Raw genomic sequence first — 21,257 nt, 5'->3', positions numbered from 1 at the left:
ATAATCCTAATGCCGCAATCTTTCACCAGAAAATCATCGTAATGCAGCAGCGTTTCACTAGAAAACAATCGTAATGCGGCAGCGTTTCACTTGAAAATAAGCGTAACGCGGCAATCTTTCACCAGAAAATAATCGTAATGCAGCAGCATTTCACTAGAAAACAACTGTAATGCAACAGTGTTTTACCAGAAAATAAATGTAATGTGGGTAGCATTTCACCAGAAAATACACGTAATTAGGCAGTGTTTCACCAGAAAATACACATAGGCAGGGCTCCTCTCCCCCCCCCCTTCCCATTAGTTCCCCCTTAATAGCCCTGATACCTGCGTGCACCTATAAGAAAAAAAAATTTACTCACCTGCAGAAGACTCCTCTCCTGGCCTCTCTCTGGCATGCAGTAGCTCCCCCAATGATCTTAGTGCTGTAAAACTCCCGCGCTGACAGGCAGAGCAGGGTTACGGGAAAATTGTGCCCTAAGCCCTGCACTGAGGACACAAACAATCTCCAGTGCAGGGGTTCAGACATCATTTTCCTGTAGCCCTGCACTGCCTGCCAGAACCCACAGACTAAGACGCTAAGTAGATGCAGCAGAAGCAAGTAATAGAACACCCACGGAGGCAGAGCTTAGTCTGGAGGCAGGGTTTAATTTGGGGGCGGGGCTTAATCCAGCAACATGGCGCCCCCCAGGACCAATGGCACTCCAGGCAATGGCCTGTACTGCCTATGCCTAGAGGCGCCCCTGGGCATAGGCCATGGCACCTAGCGGTGGTACCACGGCACAAACAAAAATAAACAACCGTGAGGTTCCAGGACGTGGTGGTACAGCCGCAGTTGAGTTCTCCCCACAACTAAGACAGCACAGTTTGCATCCCAGACACCTCAAAAAAAAATATATATATATTACATTACTGCAGAGTGGGTGTTCTTCCTCTCGTTTTTGCATGCTTTGTGGTGGAGATATGGCCCTTTGAAAGGTAGTAATTAGAATAACTGTGTGAGAAATTAAATGGAGTGTAATCTAAAATATGTTTACAAGATGGCACTAGAAGCTATGTATAATGGAAAAAGATTTTTCAATGAAACTATCGTTTGAAAAAATCCTGGTAAAAAGGTGGTGTTATACAAAAAACGGCCACATGATGTCACTGAGGAGACTGCAGAGGGAATACCACATGACCAGGGGAAAAGATTTGGATATAAGGAAGTGCAGCACAGACGTTAGCATGCAGCATGTTCCGATGAAGGCCCAAGATGGCGGGGGCCGAAATGCATTAACAGCCGCTGCAGGCATGCATTCCGGATCCCTACAAGCATCTCCCACGTGTCAGTACATGGATGGCTAGCAGGGGGCTGTGATGAGGAAGCCTGCTCTGTGAGGACAGTTTGCATCTAGGCTGGAGAAAGCCACTGCGTGTACATCGCTTACAAGGTGGTCATCCATTGTTTATACTGCCGCAACCAGCGCTACAATCAGGAAAGGAACTGTACACTGAAAGTGCATGGCACTGAAGTACTGGATTGCACTTGGTAGAGTTGCTTGAGAGGTGGGATCGCAAAACAGGTTGTATGCCTTTCTAAATTTCTAAATCTGACTTGCCCTGGCAAACACAGGTACTTCTCTGAGAATTGCCAGCATAACGACAAATCTACTTGTTTCACCTCCCTGTCTAGCACCAAAAAATGTTGACCTCTCAGGTCATGGTGTAAGACATGTGTGGAAGAAACAGGTGTCCCCAGTGATACTACTGGAAAAACTACCTGTGTTTTTCCATCGGTAGGAACTAAGGAAGTAGCGGTGCATAAAGAATTGTCGCACCCTTTCCACCTGTTTACCCAGACATCTCGGTGCCTCCATGCAAAAGATCCTTCCCCAGGAAAATCGATAAATCGCTCCTTGTCAAGTCTCACTAAAGGAGTTTTACCTTTTTAATAAGGCTTGAGCCATTATCTAAAAATCCGCTGTTAACTCGGTCTGCATAGACAAGCATGCGGTTTCCCATGCATTACCCCTAGCATGTGCAATCATCTTATGAAGAATTATTTTATTGTGTCTTTGAGTGTACCCCTGAACTTTATATGTGTTGTGCGTTAACTGTTCCAAAACCAAGTTCAGATGATGTTGGGTACCCACATTCTGTTGTCCCAATGTGCCTAATTGTTGAATGGCCTCGGTCCTACCTTCTATGTCTACACTGTTTGCTACCCCCATTCCAGCGCCCATGCCTCCCAAGATTGTATCTGCTAAATCCCGGGACCTTCTTCTGGCTACACTATTCCCTGTGGAATGTGCCCATAACATAAAAGCCTTTACCAGGGTGGCAGCGACCATGCTGCAGTTAGGGTAGATATTAGATATTACCCACTCTTCTAAGTTAACCTGCCAAGTGATCAATTGAAGCTGGGCCTCCATGATAACTGGAGTTGCCCTCAGTTGATGTAACTGAAAAGGGCCACTTTTTACAACTTGATGTGTATCACATGACGGTAGGTATGGTTCCTGGGTAGTCACTGGCAGTGTGACTACCTGAGCTTTAGGAGTCATGGGAACCCCCACTTTTACTGTTACGGTTCCCCTTTTCATTATGCAAGATCTATTTGGACCTTTAAACTCTAGGGACTGTGGGATGCAAAAAACGTGTGTCCATGGTCCTTCATCCTCCCGGACTAAGGGCGCTATTTTTAAACTCCCTCGTTTTAGTCCCATCACCCTTCCATCATAGAGAGTCCCCTGGGTGCTACCTGATGTATCCCAGGATTCTACCTCTCTACTCCAAAAAGTCCCCTGATCCATTAAACTCACGTCTCATGCTAACCCTTGTGGCCCTCTCCAGAAGAATACTGTTGGTACTATTTCCTTTGGGAAATTGATTAGCATCTCAATGACAAAAGATGTTCCCAACTGTCCAGATTGGACCTTTTCCCCCCTTATGTCCTGAGGCAAAATGCGTACCTTAGGTCGGGAAGAATGTACTCTCTGCAATCTTTCAGTTAAGAGTACCTCCTCACTTACCCATCTAGCATGAGAATAAGTGGCTGAATATGGACTGTGCAATATTGTCTCATACTGTGACCCGTGTAGTGAGGATGGTGCTACCTGTGTTGGCTCTCCCTTTCCTGGAATCACTCTCCACATCCTCTTTGTCACCTGAACATGTGGCTGGATCTTGATTTTTACTTCTCCTTCCGAGAACCAAACCCCTTCTGCTTTCCAGCCTTTACGTGTGTATAGTTGTCTCAGAGACGCTCTGTCGGTTGCTCCAGAGTGTGATATTGTTCACTGCTTCTCTCCTCGAGGAGAAGTGGCGCTTACTGCTCGTTCCTCTCCAATCTAGAACCATCTCACTCCAGAGAACCAAGACAAGGTAATCCTGAACAACACACTCCAACTTTTGCATGCACCCATTGTACTGCAATGTAACTTTTAACAAAACTTTGGATCGGTGCGTTGGTTCCGGGAGTGTGACATTCCAGAGCAGATTTAAGCTGCCGTTCACATCACACTTCCAGCACACTTGACCCTTCATACCTTTCACCAACATTTTGCGATGAAATGTGTTTCCACCTGGCACGAGTGATCTTTTCCTCCTTCCCTGTTCGGTCCAGTCGGGCCAATCAGAGGGAAGTGCAAAAGGATCAGTACCTTTTTCTCCAAACATTAACATGCTTGGACCTTGTGGTCTCCTTAACCCCTTATTGTTCATAAGAATGTCCTCTAGTCGGTCTCCTAGAGCGAAATGGCAGCCTACGATCACAATCAGCACGGTACTCTTCATTATGAGAGCACCTCCTTGGGAAAGAAAAACATTAGCAATTTGCATTATGCCTTGCTCAGTCAGTTTTTTGAATCTCTTTCCGATCTTGGAAATCTCGCTTTTCTCCAAACCAGGATTGGCCTCTGGAAACTTTTGCTTATCTGACTGACATGTCTGTCTCTGTCTCTGCTGCCAGCACCTCAGCTTTCTCGATTCCGTATCGCCAAACTCCTGAAACCGCTCTTGGGGACCCGTCTGCAGCCAGCCCAGTTCTCGGTGGGGGCGGACAGCTCCTCTGGCTACCGGAAAACACTTCCGTCTCACTCGCCGCCGATTAGCCTAGGCTTAAAGGGGCCTCTGACATCAGCCATCGCTCCACGTGGTCCGCACACATCGGGACTGCTATTGCTTCTCCTCCTGACGCGGCCCAGGGGGGCCTAACGAATTGGACACCTCTCCTCCAGGCTCACCTTCAGCAGCTGCCGCAGCCCTCAGAACCTGCGTTTGAGAAGACCAGCTTCCTCAAGCATCTGCTGAGCCCACATGGTGAGATCCTGTCTCTGTTGACACAGTGTACTCTGCCTGCTACTGCTCTGCTTGCTGCTGTGTTCCATAGCGTCACTCACTGTACTGCACTGTGCCCTGGTCACTCTAGTCTGGCCTGCCATCCACCATACCGGGTTCTGCTGGACCCTAGGACTCTGCCTGCTACTGACCACACACGTGGGGTCTATTGTCTCTGCGCTGCTTGCTGCTGTGTTCCATAGCTTCACTCACTGTTCTGCACTGTGCCCTGGTCACTCTAGTTTGGCCTGAACTATCCTTGCCATCCACCATACCGGGTTCTGTGGGACCCTAGGACTCTGCTCTGTACCCCACGTCCATACACTGTGAGACCTAAAACTGGGTCCCACCGCTGCCTATGCTGCATACCAGCTGGGCCGCTCACTGTACTGCGCCCTGTTTGCTGCTCCAACCTGATCGGTAGCCGGCAGTTGCCTACTATCTGCCCGCCTGCTACCTACCTGCCTGGCCATCAAGGTCACTGCAGACCACCCCTGCTTCAGTCTCGGAGGATGTGCTCTGACCCCTGCCAGTGTGACCCCTGTACCACCTCAACCCGGTCAACGTCTAACGTCCCTCCTCCTTCTAACGCGGGACTCTTGCTATCGGTGCGGAACGGGCAACACACCTCATCACCACCCTGTCGAGGGAGGACCTCCTCAAATGGGAACCCCCGGGTAGCCCCCAGCCGCCTGCGAGAACCCCTCTGTGGGACGCAGTCACAGCCCACATCCGACATCTGACCACCGAGTGAGCTCAGAGAAAACGCCGCCACAGAGGGAGAAGGGCGGGTGCCCAGGTGCGGCTCAAGAGAAAAAGTCTACGCTCTCCTGTCCCTGCCATCCTGCTAGCAAATGTTTGCTCACTCCCAAAGTGGAGGAGCTGCTCCTTTTACTCAGCAGCAAACCCTTGATTGGCAATAACACCCCAGTTCTCTGCTTTACTGAGACCTGGCTGAGCGACAGCATCCCCGACAACCCCTTGCAACTGCCAGGCTACGACCTCCTATGTGCAGACCAGGACCTAGCTCTCTCTGGGAAAAAGAGCGGGGGGGGGGGGGGGGGGAATCTGCTTCTACGTCAACACTGCCTGGTGCACAAACACCAGCATTCTCAGCAAGACCTGCACCCCAGATGTTGCATTCTTTGCCATAAACTGCAGGCCTCAGTATTCCCCCAGAGAGTTCTCTTCCCTCATTCTCGTTGGGGTCTACATTCTCCCAAACGCTTGCACCAAGACTGCTCTGCAGGCACTTACCGACAGCATCTCGCGGTGGGAAACTGCCCTCCCGGAGGCCCTCTTCATCATCCTGGGGGACTTCAACAGTGCAAACCTACGTCAAGAGATGCCTCACTACAAACAACACATTACCTGCCCCACCAGGAATCGCAACATCCTGGACCACTGCTACACGGCCCACAAGAACGCTTACAAGGCCATCCAGGGAGCTGCCCTGGGAAGTTCCAACCACAACACAATCCATCTGATCCCCACTTACAGGAGACTTCTGGAGTCTGTGAATCCCACCATCAGAACTGTAAAAAAATGGACTGTTGAAGCCAAAATGGAGCTGCAAGCTTGTTTTGATTCCACCGACTGGAGGATCCTGGAGGCACCCACTCTGGATGAATGGGCAGAGAATGTTACCTCCTACATCAGCTTCTGTGAAGAAGCGTGTATACCATCCAAAACCTTCAAGGTCTTCCCCAACAACAAGCCCTGGTTTAATGACAAACTGCGCCGGCTCCGGAAGAATAAGGAGGCGGCACACAAGTTTGGCTCCCCTGAGGAGTTTAGAAAAGCAAGGAACGCCCTGAAATGTGAACTGCGCATTCTCTGAAAGGGTGGGACTCTGCCTCCAGTCCAACAATACACGAGAAGTATGGAAAGGCCTTAGGGCTGCCACGAACTTCAAACCTCCCCCTCAGCCTGTGACCCCCAGCCTCCAGCTGGCCGAGGAGCTCAACAAATTCTACTGCAGATTCGAACTCCAGTCCAAGCAACTCAAGGCCCCTGCAACCACGGCTAAGGTGCAGGGGGAACTCTGCGCCTCGGCTCCAGTTGGCATCCAAGAAGCAGAAGTTCTCCGGCACCTCCGCAAGCTGAACCCCAGGAAGGCTTCAGGCCCGGATGGTGTGTCATCGGTATGCCTAATTACCTGCGCAGTTCAGTTATCTCCTGTGCTCACCTCCCTTTTCAAGCGGTCGCTATCAGAAGGTACAGTCCCCTCCTGTTTCAAGAGGTCGACAATTATACCAGTCCCCAAAAAAAAACAGGCAGCACGGATCTTAACAACTTCAGACCTGTGGCCCTAACTTCCAACATTATGAAGATCCTGGAGAGACTGGTCCTTGCCCACCTCAAGAGCTACACCAACACCCTCCTTGACCCGCACCAATTCGCATATAGGGCAAACAGGTCTGTGGAGGATGCCATCAACGTCAGCCTGGCATACATCACAGAACACCTGGACAGCAGGCATGGTCGGAAAATTCTGCGGAATTATTAATTCCATGATTCCGGTCGGAATTAATAATTCTGATTTTGTTAGTCGGAACGGAATTTCTTAAACGGAATTCCGCGGAAATTTATAATTCCGACGGAATTTTCCGGAATCACATCAAAATTCTCTCTCATTCTCTCTCTCATTCTCTCTCTCATTCTCTCTCTCATTCTCTCTCTCATTCTCTCTCTCATTCTCTCTCTCATTCTCTCTCTCATTCTCTCTCTCATTCTCTCTCTCATTCTCTCTCTCATTCTCTCTCTCATTCTCTCTCTCATTCTCTCTCTCATTCTCTCTCTCATTCTCTCTCTCATTCTCTCTCTCATTCTCTCTCTCATTCTCTCTCTCATTCTCTCTCTCATTCTCTCTCTCATTCTCTCTCTCATATCATCCAGTAGGGAATTGCAGATTTTCAAAACAGCTTATATACCATAGCTGGGATTTGAACCCAGGATGCAGTGTGTAGTAGCTAGTAGGTATCTGTCTTAACCTCTAGACCATGAACCACACCACATGGTAAAGCTATCCTAGCATAAACCATACTACCATTATGATCAATGCAATAGAAAAAGTAGTATGATTAAGGATCGGTACTTTTCTTTCCCGAGAGAGAGAGAGAGAGAGAGAGAGAGAGAGGGAGAGGGAGAGGGAGAGGGAGAGGGAGAGAGGGGGAGAGAGAGAGGGGGAGAGAGAGAGGGGGAGAGAGAGAGGGAGAGAGAGAGAGGGAGAGAGAGAGGGGGAGAGAGAGAGGGAGAGAGAGAGGGAGAGAGAGAGAGAGAGAGAGAGATTGATTTTCTGACGGAATTCCGCGGAACGGCTTAGGAATTTCCTCGGAATGAAACGGTAGCGGAATTTCAGTAGTGGTGGTATGCGGAATTACCACGGAATCGGAAATTGGGTATTCAGACCATGCCTGCTGGACAGGCCTGACTCCTACGCTAGAATCCTGTTCCTGGATTTTAGCTCTGCATTCAATACGATCTGCCCAGACATCCTGCTTGCCAACCTGGTGCGGCTTGGAGTTGACCCCACTCTCTGTGCATGGGTCAAAGACTTCTTGTCTGAGAGAACGCAACAGGTCAAGCTCGGCAACTGCTCCTCCAGCGTGAGAACTACAAACACTGGTGCTCCGCAAGGATGTGTACTGTCCCCACTCCTGTTCTCCTTGTACACCAACAACTGTACCTCAACCGTTGGCTTTGTGAAGGTCATCAAATTTGCAGATGACACCACCATCATCGGCCTAATTGGTAGCAACGGAGAGCACGAGTACCACAGCGAAGTCGAAAGAATCTGCAACTGGTGCAAGGAAAACAATCTAGTACTCAACACAGCAAAGACTGTTGAATTGACTGTTGACTTCAGGAGGCACCCCCCTCCCCTCCCACCAGTCCGCATAGGCGATACCGAAGTCACTAGGGTACCATTGGTGCGGTTCCTTGGAACAACCCTTACCAACGACCTGAAACGGGGAAAGAACACCACCACAATTCAGAAAAAATCTCAGCAGAGGCTGTTCTTCCTGCGACAACTTAAAAAATTTGGCATGCCACGGGAACTGCTGACCAGCTTCTACACTGCAACCATTGAGTCCATCCTCTGTTCCTCAGTCATCGTCTGGTATGCTAGTATGACGGCTAGTGGCAGGTATAATCTGCAGAGAGTCATCACTGTGGCAGAGAGAATCATTGGATCACCACTGCCATCTCTTGATCTCCTCCACTCTGCCAGAATGAAGAAGAGGGCCACCAGGATCTCTTGCGACCCCTCCCACCCTGGCAGTCGCTACTTTGATCTCCTCCCATCGGGTCGCCGCTATCGAACTATCCCATCCAAAACCACCAGGCGCAAGAACTCCTTCTTCCCCCAAGCAGTTCTGCTGCTAAGCTAGTGGAGCAGTACAGTAATTTCCTTGGCCAGGAAACCTCTCAGCTGTTTTTGAGTGATCCTCACACAGCTTTGGGACTCTTTGATCTAAATGACTTTACACAGGCCCCATGGGGCCGTTCTTATCTGTCAAACTCTGTTAATGTCTATGTAGCTTGAACATTTGTAGATGTCTTTTTTTGTCTGCCTGCGCACCTATGTGCCTGTCTTTGTACCTGCATATGCTATGTGAACCACAAATAATTCCGAGTACGACTCTGGTCGCACTTGGCGAATAAAGCGGATTCTGATTCTGATTCTGAAACAAATCAATTCTTATTAATGATTTGGGTTTATTAATGATTTGGGTTTCGTCATGCGGCTTGTACTCTGTACACCTCAGATTGATCAATATATACCGTAATTAATCTCGTTTTTTCATACAGCAGAAAACATTTCATAGTTCTCCTGAACTCTGTTTACTCTTTTTGGTAGAGTGGAGCTAAACTCCTTTCCACTACCTAATGTACAATGTCATAAGTACTTACCTTTTTAAAATATGCTCCTATGGACTGCATCTTTGGAAGCTCTTACCTCACTGAAAACACTTACCTCATCCGCCCCCTGTACATACTCGGCCGCAGTATGTACTGAGTAAGGATGCCCCACACATGTAGCTGCTACCTGCAGACTGCTTTTCAGCTGAGCTTACAATGCTTAGTCATTTGCGTTTTTACTCACCTAGAACTTCATTGCTCACAACCAGCTCTGCTAGAAGTCCTGTTTTTTGTACCCTCTGACCAATGTTTGCCAATGACCTCCATACTTCCATACTTGCTCAAAAAATGGCTACCTCCCTGTAGGTAGGTGTGCTTTGCACTTTAACAACACAGGGTTCAGGGCTACGCATGCCAGCATCATATGCTTGCATGTGAATCAGTGTTGATCGGATACCTCATTATCCTATTCGAGTTTGGTCGAATTCGGATAGTAAACTATCCGAATTCACTCGAAGTTCGATATTCGAGTTAATCGAATATCCGATTCGACCGCGGATATCCGACGTCACCATCCAAGTCTGTATTCGAGTAAAATATTCGAGCTGGCCTTAAATAGCTTTTAAAACTTGTATTGGAGGTCAATGATGCATGAAACCACCTTTTTTATGAAGAAAAACATCAAGTGATTATGTGGTGATGTAGTAGTTATAAAAAAGGTATCAAAAATAGTAAATTAACTTCATGAAAAGTGTTTGCATGAGAAGGTGTGTCCAAAATGGTTGTAAGTTGGAAGTCTTCATCTTCTTCTTCTATATCTTCTTCTTCTTCTTCTTCTTCTTCTATATCTTCTTCTACTCGAATCTTTTTCATCTTCTACTTCTTGTATCTTCTTCAATTATCTTTTTCTTCTTCTATATCTTCTTCTTCTATATCTTCTTCTTCTTCTATATCTTCTTCTTCTTCTGTATTTTCTTCTTCTTCTTCTATATCTTCTTCGTCTTCTTCTTGTATATCTTCTTCTTCTTCTATATCTTCTTCTTCTTCTTCTTCTTCTATATCTTCTTCTTCTTCTTCTTCTTCTATATCTTCTTCTTCTTCTTCTTCTTCTCTATCATTATATTATGTGTCTTGGTTTTTCTTTCTTTTGTAATATTTTTTTTTTTTACTTCATTTGTGGAAATATTTTATTTTAATAACAACACCATAGTTATATTTGTGTTGATGGCATAATAGGTAGTGGCACATTGCAAGCCACAGCGCCTTTTTCTGTGTACCCTGGCAGTGGTAAAACACAGACATCAGCAGGAAGAGGAAGTAGTTGCAGCTATTGTAGTGTGATAATAGCTGGTAGGAGAGTGGGTGGCAGCAGAAAATACTTCTTCTTCTGTTCTCCCTGGCAGTGGTAGCAGCACACAGACAGCAGAAGTTCAATGCAGCTACAGGAGGAGGAGTAGTGTGTGTCAGGCAGTGTGATGTGACTGCTGACATAATAGGCCCTGGTTCCTAGCGGTGGTACCAGGGCCGTAAATAAACAGCATGAGGTTCCAGACAGCGGTCGTGAAGCCCACATTGTGTCCAATACACAATTGGGACACCACAGTTCTCAACCCGGACATCTCTAAAAAAATTAAATGTTTTTTTTTTTCAAAATAATGCAGCTATTTTTGATCGTAAATAGCTGGTGGTGCATGGGCAGCAGCACCTTGTAATGTGTTCCCTGGCAGTGGAGACACATACAGCAGGAGGAAATACAGTAGCAGGCAGCGTGAGGAGGAGGAGTGTGTGGCAGACTGGCAGCAGGCAGCAGGAGGGCAGGCAGCGAGACATAATAGGCCCTGGGTCCTAGCGGTGGTACCAGGGCCATAAATAAACACCATGAGGTTCCAGACAGCGGTCATGAAGCCCACATTGTGTCCAATACAAAATTGGGACAGCCCAGTTTTCAACCCGGACACCTCTAAAATAATAACACAAAAAATAATACATTTTTTTTTGCAGAAATGCAGCTATTTGTGAGCGTAAATAGCTGGTGGCGCATGGGCAGCAGCACCTTTTCATGTGTTCCCTGGCAGTGGAAACACAGATAGCAGGAAGAAATACAGCAGCAGCAGGTGTAATGTGTGTATGCCACTTCATGTCCCCCTCTCGCCGACAACAGGGGCCAGGAATTCGCCTTCCACCCAAGCCTGGTTCATTTTGAGAAACGTCAGTCTGTCCACAGACTTGTGAGACAGACGAGATCGCTTCTCAGTGACAACTCCACCGGCTGCACTGAAGCAACGTTCTGACAGTACGCTGGAAGGGGGGGCAGGAGAGCACTTCCAGGGCGTTCTGCGCAAGCTCGCTCCAGATCGGCAGGTGCTTGACCCAATATTCCATGGGATCAACAGGGGCAACGCTGTCAAGCCCACTGAAGGACCCCATGTAGTCAGCCACCATGCGGGTCAAGCGCTGTCTGTGACGGAGAAGGATGCTGCTGCAGGCACCTCCTCTCTAGTCCCTGGCAGCTCTACACTCATGTAGAGCTCGTTGGTCAGAAACAGCAGGCGCTTGCTGCTGGTGGATGCAGGCACCTGCTGCTCCCTCTGTGCTGGCTGGACAGTGGGGGTGGATGGCTGAGGGAAGGCTTCCTCCAAGCGCTCAACAAGGGACAGCTGCAAATCCCTCATTTGTTGTGCACTGTCTCCTCCTGCAGGCAGGAACTGGCTGAGCTTCCCCTTCAGACGTGGGTCCAGCATCATGCAGATCCAGATGTCCTCCCTCTGCTTCATCTGGATGACCCTTGGGTCCTTGCGCAGGCACCTCAGCATGTGCGCTGCCATCGGGAAGAGTCTGGCCACGTCTGCTGGCACATCATCGGCAGCCCCAGAGCCGACAGGGCTGTCCTCCTCATCCTCTGCCTCCTCCACCTCACCCTCTCTCCACCCCGCACCACTCCAGCTGCGCTCTGCTGCTCCCCCTCATCAGCAGCAAAGTCAGGGCCCTCCACCAACTCCAAGCCCTCCTCCTCAGAGGTGGCCTGTGAAGCTGCCTGCAGCTCCTGCTGGTCCAAGGCTGCCGCTCCCTCTTCCAGCAGTGCATACAGGGCCCTGTCCAGCACACACACCATGAGGACCCACTCGCACACCATGGTCCCTGCTTACCATGTTGGTGGCCTGCAGGAAGGGTGCCAGCACTGAGCACACCTGCTGCATGTTCCCCCAGTCCTCTGTGGAGATGATGGACGGGAGGTTGGTGGCGGCACGCCCAGTTGCAGTGATGGCGGCAACTGTTGCTCGTGCAACGTACTGGCTGACAGCCTGCCTCTGTTCAACCAGACGCTCCAACATCGCCAGGGTGGAGTTCCAGCGAGTTGGAACATCGATCATGAGCCGGTGCTGTGGCAGGTGCAGCTCCTTCTGCACCTCTTCCAGGCTCGCTATGGCTGCAGGCGAGTGCCGGAAATGACGCACAACCTTCCTTGCTAGGTCCGCAGGAACCTTTGGACTACCAGGTTCAGGATGTGCGCCAGGCAGGGGATGTGGGTCAGGTCTCCCCTGCTGATTGCAGCAACCAGGTTTGCCCCATTGTCGGACACCACCTCTCCGACTCTGAGGCCTCTGGTGGTCAGCCAATTCCTCTCCTGCTCTCAGAGTCTGGACAGGACTTGGTTCGCCGTCAGTTTGGTCTTCCCCAGGCTGACCAATTCCAGCAGCGCTTGGCAGTGGCAGGGCTTCACGCTGCTGCTGAGGCGGGGGGTTTGGGCTGGTGTGCCGGAGGATGGAAGCGGATCAGAGGAACCAGCTGCAATTCCGCTGACCCTGCATGGTGGCACCACCCACTGCGTTGTTGCTGCTGCTGCTCTGACAGTGCCCGATGCTGCTCACCCCCTTCCACCAAGCTGACTCAATGCGCGGTGAAGGACAGATAGCGGCCTGTCCCAAACCGGCTGCTCCACGAGTCCATGGTGACGTGGACCCGTTGACCCAACGCATGATCCAGCCCTCTCCCGACATTGGCTATCACAGAGCGGTGAAGTGCAGGGATGGCCGTGCGTGCAAAATTATGTCGGCTGGGGATTGGCCAATCAGGGGCTGCACACATCAGGAGCGCACGCATGTCGTTCCCTTCCTGCACAAGGGAATAAGGCAGGAGTTGGGAGCACATGGCCCATGCCAGCAAGCCGTTCAGCTGACGCACGCGACGGCTGCTGGGAGGCAGAACCCTGACCACCCCCTGGAAGGTGTCGCTGAGCAGGGTCAGGCGACGCCTTTTGCTGGCACGGGAATCACTGGAGGGAGCAGAGGAGGCCACTGAGGACTGGCTGCCAGAACAGGCCTCAGGGTCAGCGGCAGGAGTTGCAGAGGGAGGAGGAGCAGTGCGTTTCTGACGCACTCCTGCTGGTGCTGCTGGAGGAGGTGGAGGAGGGTGGGTGCCGACGGCTTCGCAGTGGTGGCGGGTCTGCCACTGCCAGCTTCTTTCAACTTCATGAACTCCTCATGTTTATGGAAGTGTTTCCCTGCCAGATAGTTCACCAGAGAGGTGGTGCCGTACGCAGAGGGCTCCTTCCCTATGCTGAACTGCTGGCGGCACTGGTTGCAGGTGGCATACTTGCACTCCACATATGGCAGGGTGAAAAAACTCCAAATTGGGGAGGTGAAGTTGCCCCTTCGGCTGGAAGGTGCTGCTGCCGCTGGTCGCCCTGTGGTGGTTGGGGGGGGGGGTTCTTGGTGCGGCTGGTGGCCCTGGCAGAACTCTCTGCCTCCGGATCAGCACCCCGTGTGGCCTGCATACCACGCCCACTTCTGATCCTGCCTATGCCTGTGATGTTGATCCTTCTAGCAAGGCCCGCAGACGCATCCTCCTCCACCTCCTCAGAGCTGATGACATCCCCAGGATCTGCCACCCAGTCTCTGTCCTTCACCCTGTCATCATCATCCTCCCCCTCCGCAAACATGTCCTGCTGGGATGACCCCACAAACTCCCCTTCTGCATGGATGGGCTGAGGGACAGTCACCACTGTCTGACTGTCCAAAGCATCATTCCCCAAAGTGCCCATCAGCATTTCTTCCTCCTCCATTGCCAATTCTGCCGCAACAGCACTCCATAGCTCCGCTGTGCTTGGGGATAAGAAGGTGCTGAGTGACAGGGTGCTGGTGTTGCCCTCTGGGGCTGGAGAACTGCACTTTTCCTCCTCCTCCCTAGGCAGTGCTGGGCGGCTGCTGCTGCTCTTGCGAACAGGAGTGGTGGCGGAGGTGGAGGACTCGGTTCCAGAGCTAATGGTGGCCTGCTCATCCACCATCAGTTTCACCACAGAGTCTGTGTCCTTCTCCTCAATAGGACGGCTACGACCTGGCGGTGGGAGGAACATCTGCACCACACGCTGCTGCTGCTGTGTCTCTGCAGCGTGACTCCCAGCTGTTGGGCGGCCAAGGCGTACACGGCCAGTGGCTAATGGCGGAATAGCCACTGGTGCAGACGCAGAACTGCGCATGGTGGTGGTGATGGCGCGGCTGCCACACCCACGACCTCCTCTCTTGCCGATGCCTTTGCTGCCCTTGCTGCCCCTGCCCAAACCGCGGCTGCCAGTGCCAGAGATCGTATATTTTTAATATTATACAAATGAAAAAAAAAGTTATGTATAGGCGGGTGGGACAAGTGGGGTACTTTAATGGGGTGGGACTGGTGGTGGTGGTGGGTGTGAGGTGATGGACAGGTGTACTCTACAGCAGAGATCGGTGTAGCGCTAACGAGAGAGTGCGCAGTGCACACAAAGACCCTAGCTGACGCTGACTGACGATTTCCCTATACACAGACTACAGTACAGTACAATTCAGCGAATACACAATACAAGTAATATAAACAATAGGACGGGTGTAGCACTAACGAGAGGGTGCGGACAGTGCAGACGGGCACTGCGCACACAAAGACCCTAGGTAACGCGGTGACGGACGGTTCCTATACACAGACTAGAGTACACTACAGTACTAACTAAACAATAGAAGAATCTAGCTAAACAATGAATAGAACAGGTGTGACTAGATTACAGAGAGCAGATACAGGACAGGTATAGCAGTAAAGCTGGGCCTTGCTAACTACAAAATAGGACAATAATCTATCTAACACAGAAGTAGTACAGTAGAATAGGACAGGTGAGAGCACAGGTAAGGTAACTAGTAGGGACTAGAGCACAGAGCAGGGCAGGCTGCCTTGCCTAGGCACAGGGCACAGCTGCAGCAGCACCAGTGACAGTCTTCCTCCCTAGTCCCTAATCACACAAACTAAACTGCCTAAAATACAATCTATCTACAATACAAAGCAATACAGGTGGATATCAAGTGTTGGAGTGTAAAAACGCTAGGTGTATTGACCAATAAATGCACTTGCACAGACAAAAAGCACTGGAGCAGTCTGTCAGTACAGTCAGTCAGTAAGTCGCAAGCAGGACGAGTGAGGCAACATGGCGCCCGCTTAGAGATGAGCCGAAATTTTCGAAATTTCGAACTGCTTTTATTACGAATGCGAAATTTAACATTACGACCCAAATTCGTAATTTCGTAATTAATTTTCAAATCGTAATTTATAATTTCGTAATCGAAATTTCACTCCCGTAATGACGAATTTCGTGTCTCCAACCGAAATTTTACTTTTTCAGGTTTGTAAGGGTTTCTATCCCTCTAGATGCCTAAAATGAATAGCCAGCCAGTCGTCCTCCTCCTCCTCCTCCTTCTCTCTCTCTCTCTCTCTCTCTCTCTCTCTCTCTCTCTCTCTCTCTCTCTCTCTCTCTCTCTCTCTCTCTCTCTCTCTCTCTCTCTCTCTCTCTCCAGAGATCTGTAGTATTTCAAAACCATACTCACATTCATGACATGTCCAGGGATCAAACCCAGGCCAACCACATGGAAGACAGCTATGCTCACCACCATACCACCAAACACACACTAAATAGACTGCTAACCTAAATCTTACTTGTAGACAGTCATATGAGACACATGCTGGGTGCAGGGCTTTGTGATTGGACCATGGACCATGCGATAGAGTGAGGTGCAAAAATGAAATCATGCCTAGCAGAGGATGGTTTCACAGTGCTAAATGCTAGGCTGGCTGTGGTGCAATTGGTTAGTGTGTCTGGCTGGTAACAGCAAGGTTACAGGTTCAATTCCATCCAGGCATGTCTTTTCCTTTTGAGTTCAACAGTTGTCCAAACACCGAGCACAAAGTTTTGCATGCGTAAAGTTTTACGCACGCAAAATACCCCATGGGGTTCAATGGCGCAGCGCGCGCACGCAAAAGGAAAAGACATGCCTGGATGGAATCGAACCTGTAACCTTGCTGTTACCAGCCAGACACACTAACCAATTGCACCACAGCCAGGCTAGCTGTGACCTAACTCTACATGGCTATCTGGGGCTCTGTTGGCTCTGTTTGGACAACTGTTGAACGCAAAAGGAAAAGACATGCCTGGATGGAATCGAACCTGTAACCTTGCTGTTACCAGCCAGACACACTAACCAATTGCACCACAGCCAGGCTAGCTGTGACCTAACTCTACATGGCTATCTGGGGCTCTGTTGGCTCTGTTTGGACAACTGTTGAACGCAAAAGGAAAAGACATGCCTGGATGGAATCGAACCTGTAACCTTGCTGTTACCAGCCAGACACACTAACCAATTGCACCACAGCCAGGCTAGCTGTGACCTAACTCTACATGGCTATCTGGGGCTCTGTTGGCTCTGTTTGGACAACTGTTGAACGCAAAAGGAAAAGACATGCCTGGATGGAATCGAACCTGTAACCTTGCTGTTACCAGCCAGACACACTAACCAATTGCACCACAGCCAGGCTAGCTGTGACCTAACTCTACATGGCTATCTGGGGCTCTGTTGGCTCTGTTTGGACAACTGTTGAACGCAAAAGGAAAAGACATGCCTGGATGGAATCGAACCTGTAACCTTGCTGTTACCAGCCAGACACACTAACCAATTGCACCACAGCCAGGCTAGCTGTGACCTAACTCTACATGGCTATCTGGGGCTCTGTTGGCTCTGTTTGGACAACTGTTGAACGCAAAAGGAAAAGACATGCCTGGATGGAATTGAACCTGTAACCTTGCTGTTACCAGCCAGACACACTAACCAATTGCACCACAGCCAGCCTAGCATTTAGCACTGTGAAACCATCCTCTGCTAGGCATGATTTCATTTTTGCACCTCACTCTATCGCATGGTCCATGGTCCAATCACAAAGCCCTGCACCCAGCATGTGTCTCATATGACTGTCTACAAGTAAGATTTAGGTTAGCAGTCTATTTAGTGTGTGTTTGGTGGTATGGTGGTGAGCATAGCTGTCTTCCATGTGGTTGGCCTGGGTTTGATCCCTGGACATGTCATGAATGTGAGTATGGTTTTGAAATACTACAGATCTCTGGAGAGAGAGAGAGAGAGAGAGAGAGAGAGAGAGAGGGAGGAGGAGGAGGAGGTTGGCTGTGCTATTCATTTTAGGCATCTAGAGGGATAGAAACCTTTGCAAACTTTAAAATACTAAATTTCGTAATCGTAATTACGAAAATTTGCGTAATTTGCGAAAATTACGAAATTTCGATTACTGCTAAAATCGTAATTGTAGTAATTTCGCGAAATTTCGGAAATTCGTAATTAGGTCATTACGCTCATCCCGGCCCGCTATTTTTAGAGGGGGGCTTGGCCAGGCTCCCCCTCTGTGATTGGCTGCAGTCAGAGGGCTGGGAGCCCTCTGATTCGCTTGTAAATAACTCGAGGTGACGTCTGACGTGACGCTATCCGAGCGGATGACGCTATCTGAGCTCGGATAGCTAGGATATCTCTGATTGCTATCCGAGTGCGCTCCGATAGCACAGCCCGGATAGCTAATACTATTCGAGCTCGGTATTCGAGCTCGAATAGTGAAAAAAGAGCTAGGATATCCGAGTATCTCGGATATCCTAGCTCGTATGAGCATCACTACACTGAATGCCCACTGGGTAGGTAGTCCTATGGCAAACACTGTACTGATACACTGTCACTCTGTAAATGGCAATGCCTTGCTTCTTTGTAATTGCCCTATGAACTATTTTCAGTTCTGTTCTGTGCTAAACTTGGTAGGAGCTGGAAAAATATATATATGACCAATCAGTGGATGAGGAAAAGCACCTAAACAGCCCAGCATTGACCTCTTTGTCAAGCTCTGGACCTGTCCACGACAAAAACCTAAAAAAAAGGTTTACCGCACTGCAGCCGTGGCAACAGAAGCCTGCATTGGTAAACTCCTTTTTCCCCGGGAAATATCTGACATTTATGTTTCTCCATGTACCGTGCTGGAAAACACTTCCTATAACCTCAGCAACTATGATTGTCTCATAGCAACTGCATGTTTCACATCTCTGGCATTCTTTCTCCCCGTGACCAGACTCTGGGAAATACTCTTTACTCAGATACTCTGTAGAGTGTCTCTGTCCCCTCTATGGATCCCCGATCAGCTGCCCCATGCAAGGTGCCCGTTTACACAGCCCTGATCCCTGGATCCATGGCCCCCACCCTCGCTGACATGATGCTAGCTTGCCAGCTTCTCATTGAGGGCATGCCATTACATGGGCGCTTCCAGCACCACCCCTCCCACCTACGTCACTAAGGTTGGGGCAACCTTTCCATGAACTGTGTCTCCATCTTGGAAACTGGAACATGCCAGACAGACCTACCGCAAGTCTTCTATTTGTCTTTCAATCAGCCCATTATCGGCTAGACAGACAAAAGAGAAAAAAAATGCAAACACATTGACAGTTTTAACATGTGACTGATACATATCTTCCTGATTCAAAAATCTCTGTTCACAGACACACTGTTTGTGAGCCACAATCTCTACCCTGCTGGACGTCTCACAAACTCCCGCAAAGTCCAGCCACACAAATCCCACAAAATATGCAAACACTCGATGTTTACAGAAAAGACTGCCTCAATGTCTTCCCATCGGGCCTAGATAAACTCTTTAACCTTGTTCCAGTGTTTCTAGAAATGCTGCTTAAACAGAGACTCTGCAAATCAAGTATTTTAACTAAACTCAGTTAAAGTAACTGAGGCCCACAAATTCAATCATATAATACTTAAATTCTAAAAGGTGGTTGTGGTGACAGAGATTTTTTTTTTCAAAGTACACAAATCGTAAACGGTCAGTAACAGTGAATGAACTACAAGCACAACACTTAACTGAGACAAGAGTGACAGACAGTGACACTAAAAGACTGTCTGTCACACATACTCAATACAGGCAGCCGCAGCAGTCAGACATAATCAAACAGATGCTGCAGTCAGAGGGCTGGGAGCCCTCTGATTTGCTTGTGAGGACTCGAGGTGACGTCTGACGTGACGCTATCCGAGCGGATGACACTATCTGAGCTCGGATAGCTAGGATATCTCTGATTGCTATCCGAGTGCGCTCGGATAGCACAGCCCGGATAGCTAATACTATTCGAGTTCGGTATTCGAGCTCGAATAGTGAAAAAAGAGCTAGGATATCCGAGTATCTCGGATATCCTAGCTCGTATGAGCATCACTACACTGAATGCCCACTGGGTAGGTAGTCCTATGGCAAACACTGTACTGATAGACTGTCACTCTGTAAATGGCAATGCCTTGCTTCTTTGTAATTGCCCTATGAACTATTTTCAGTTCTGTTCTGTGCTAAACTTGGTAGGAGCTGGAAAAATATATATATGACCAATCAGTGGATGAGGAAAAGCACCTAAACAGCCCAGCATTGACCTCTTTGTCAAGCTCTGGACCTGTCCACGACAAAAACCTAAAAAAAAGGTTTACCGCACTGCAGCCGTGGCAACAGAAGCCTGCATTGGTAAACTCCTTTTTTTCCCGGGAAATATCTGACATTTATGTTTCTCCATGTACCGTGCTGGAAAACACTTCCTATAACCTCAGCAACTATGATTGTCTCATAGCAACTGCATGTTTCACATCTCTGGCATTCTTTCTCCCCGTGACCAGACTCTGGGAAAATACTCTTTACTCAGATACTCTGTAGAGTGTCTCTGTCCCCTCTATGGATCCCCGATCAGCTGCCCCATGCAAGGTGCCCGTTTACACAGCCCTGATCCCTGGATCCATGGCCCCCACCCTCGCTGACATGACGCTAGCTTGCCAGCTTCTCATTGAGGGCATGCCATTACGTGGGCGCTTCCAGCACCACCCCTCCCACCTACGTCACTAAGGTTGGGGCAACCTTTCCATGAACTGTGTCTCCATCTTGGAAACTGGAACATGCCAGACAGACCTACCGCAAGTCTGCTATTTGTCTTACAATCAGCCCATTATCGGCTAGACAGACAAAAGAGAAAAACAATGCAAACACATTGACAGTTTTAACATGTGACTGATACATATCTTCCTGATTCAAAAATCTCTGTTCTCAGACACACTGTTTGTGAGCCACAATCTCTACCCTGCTGGACGTCTCACAAACTCCCGCAAAGTCCAGCCACACAAATCCCACAAAATATGCAAACACTCGATGTTTACAGAAAAGACTGCCTCAATGTCTTCCCATCGGGCCTAGATAAACTCTTTAACCTTGGCTGGTTTTGTGTAAGACACAAAACCATGTTCCAGTGTTTCTAGAAATGCTGCTTAAACAGAGACTCTGCAAATCAAGTATTTTAACTAAACTCAGTTAAAGTAACTGAGGCCCACAAATTCAATCATATAATACTTAAATTCTAAAAGGTGGTTGTGGTGACAGATAGTGTTGGGCGAACAGTGTTCGCCACTGTTCGGGTTCTGCAGAACATCACCCTGTTCGGGTGATGTTCGAGTTCGGCCGAACACCTGACGGTGTTCGGCCAAACCGTTCGGCCACATGGCCGAACTAAGAGTGCATGGCCGAACGTTCCCCGAACGTTCGGCTAGCGCTGTGATTGGCCGAACGGGTCACGTGGTTCGGGCCCGAACGCGCTCTGATTGGCCGAACGGTCACGTGGTTCGGGTAAATAAATACCCGAACCACGTCATATCTCCGCCATTTGTCTGTGGGTTTAGCTTTGGGTAGGCAGGCAGGGTAGTTCGCTCTCCAGCCACG

The 21,257-nt window shown here is 49.3% G+C and overlaps 1 protein-coding gene across 2 annotated transcripts in view; it reads left to right on the top strand.

Moving 5' to 3' along the window:
• The window catches only part of LOC137561661 (WAG22 antigen-like), a 133,801-nt gene that overhangs the window by 7,311 nt on the left and 105,233 nt on the right, over window positions 1-21,257 (top strand). Inside the window, exon 1 of one of the 2 annotated variants that reach the window (XM_068272981.1) lies at window positions 1,232-1,544. The exons of the other annotated variant lie outside the window; for it this stretch is intronic. The gene's annotated coding sequence lies outside the window, so the exon portion shown is untranslated. Of the gene's footprint in view, window positions 1-1,231; window positions 1,545-21,257 lie in introns of those variants that run through there. 2 annotated transcript variants of the gene reach the window in all.

This window comes from Hyperolius riggenbachi, chromosome 3, assembly GCF_040937935.1.
Source record: "Hyperolius riggenbachi isolate aHypRig1 chromosome 3, aHypRig1.pri, whole genome shotgun sequence".
NCBI classification, from domain to species: domain Eukaryota; kingdom Metazoa; phylum Chordata; class Amphibia; order Anura; family Hyperoliidae; genus Hyperolius; species Hyperolius riggenbachi.
This window is presented reverse-complemented; position numbering and strand designations above follow the sequence as displayed.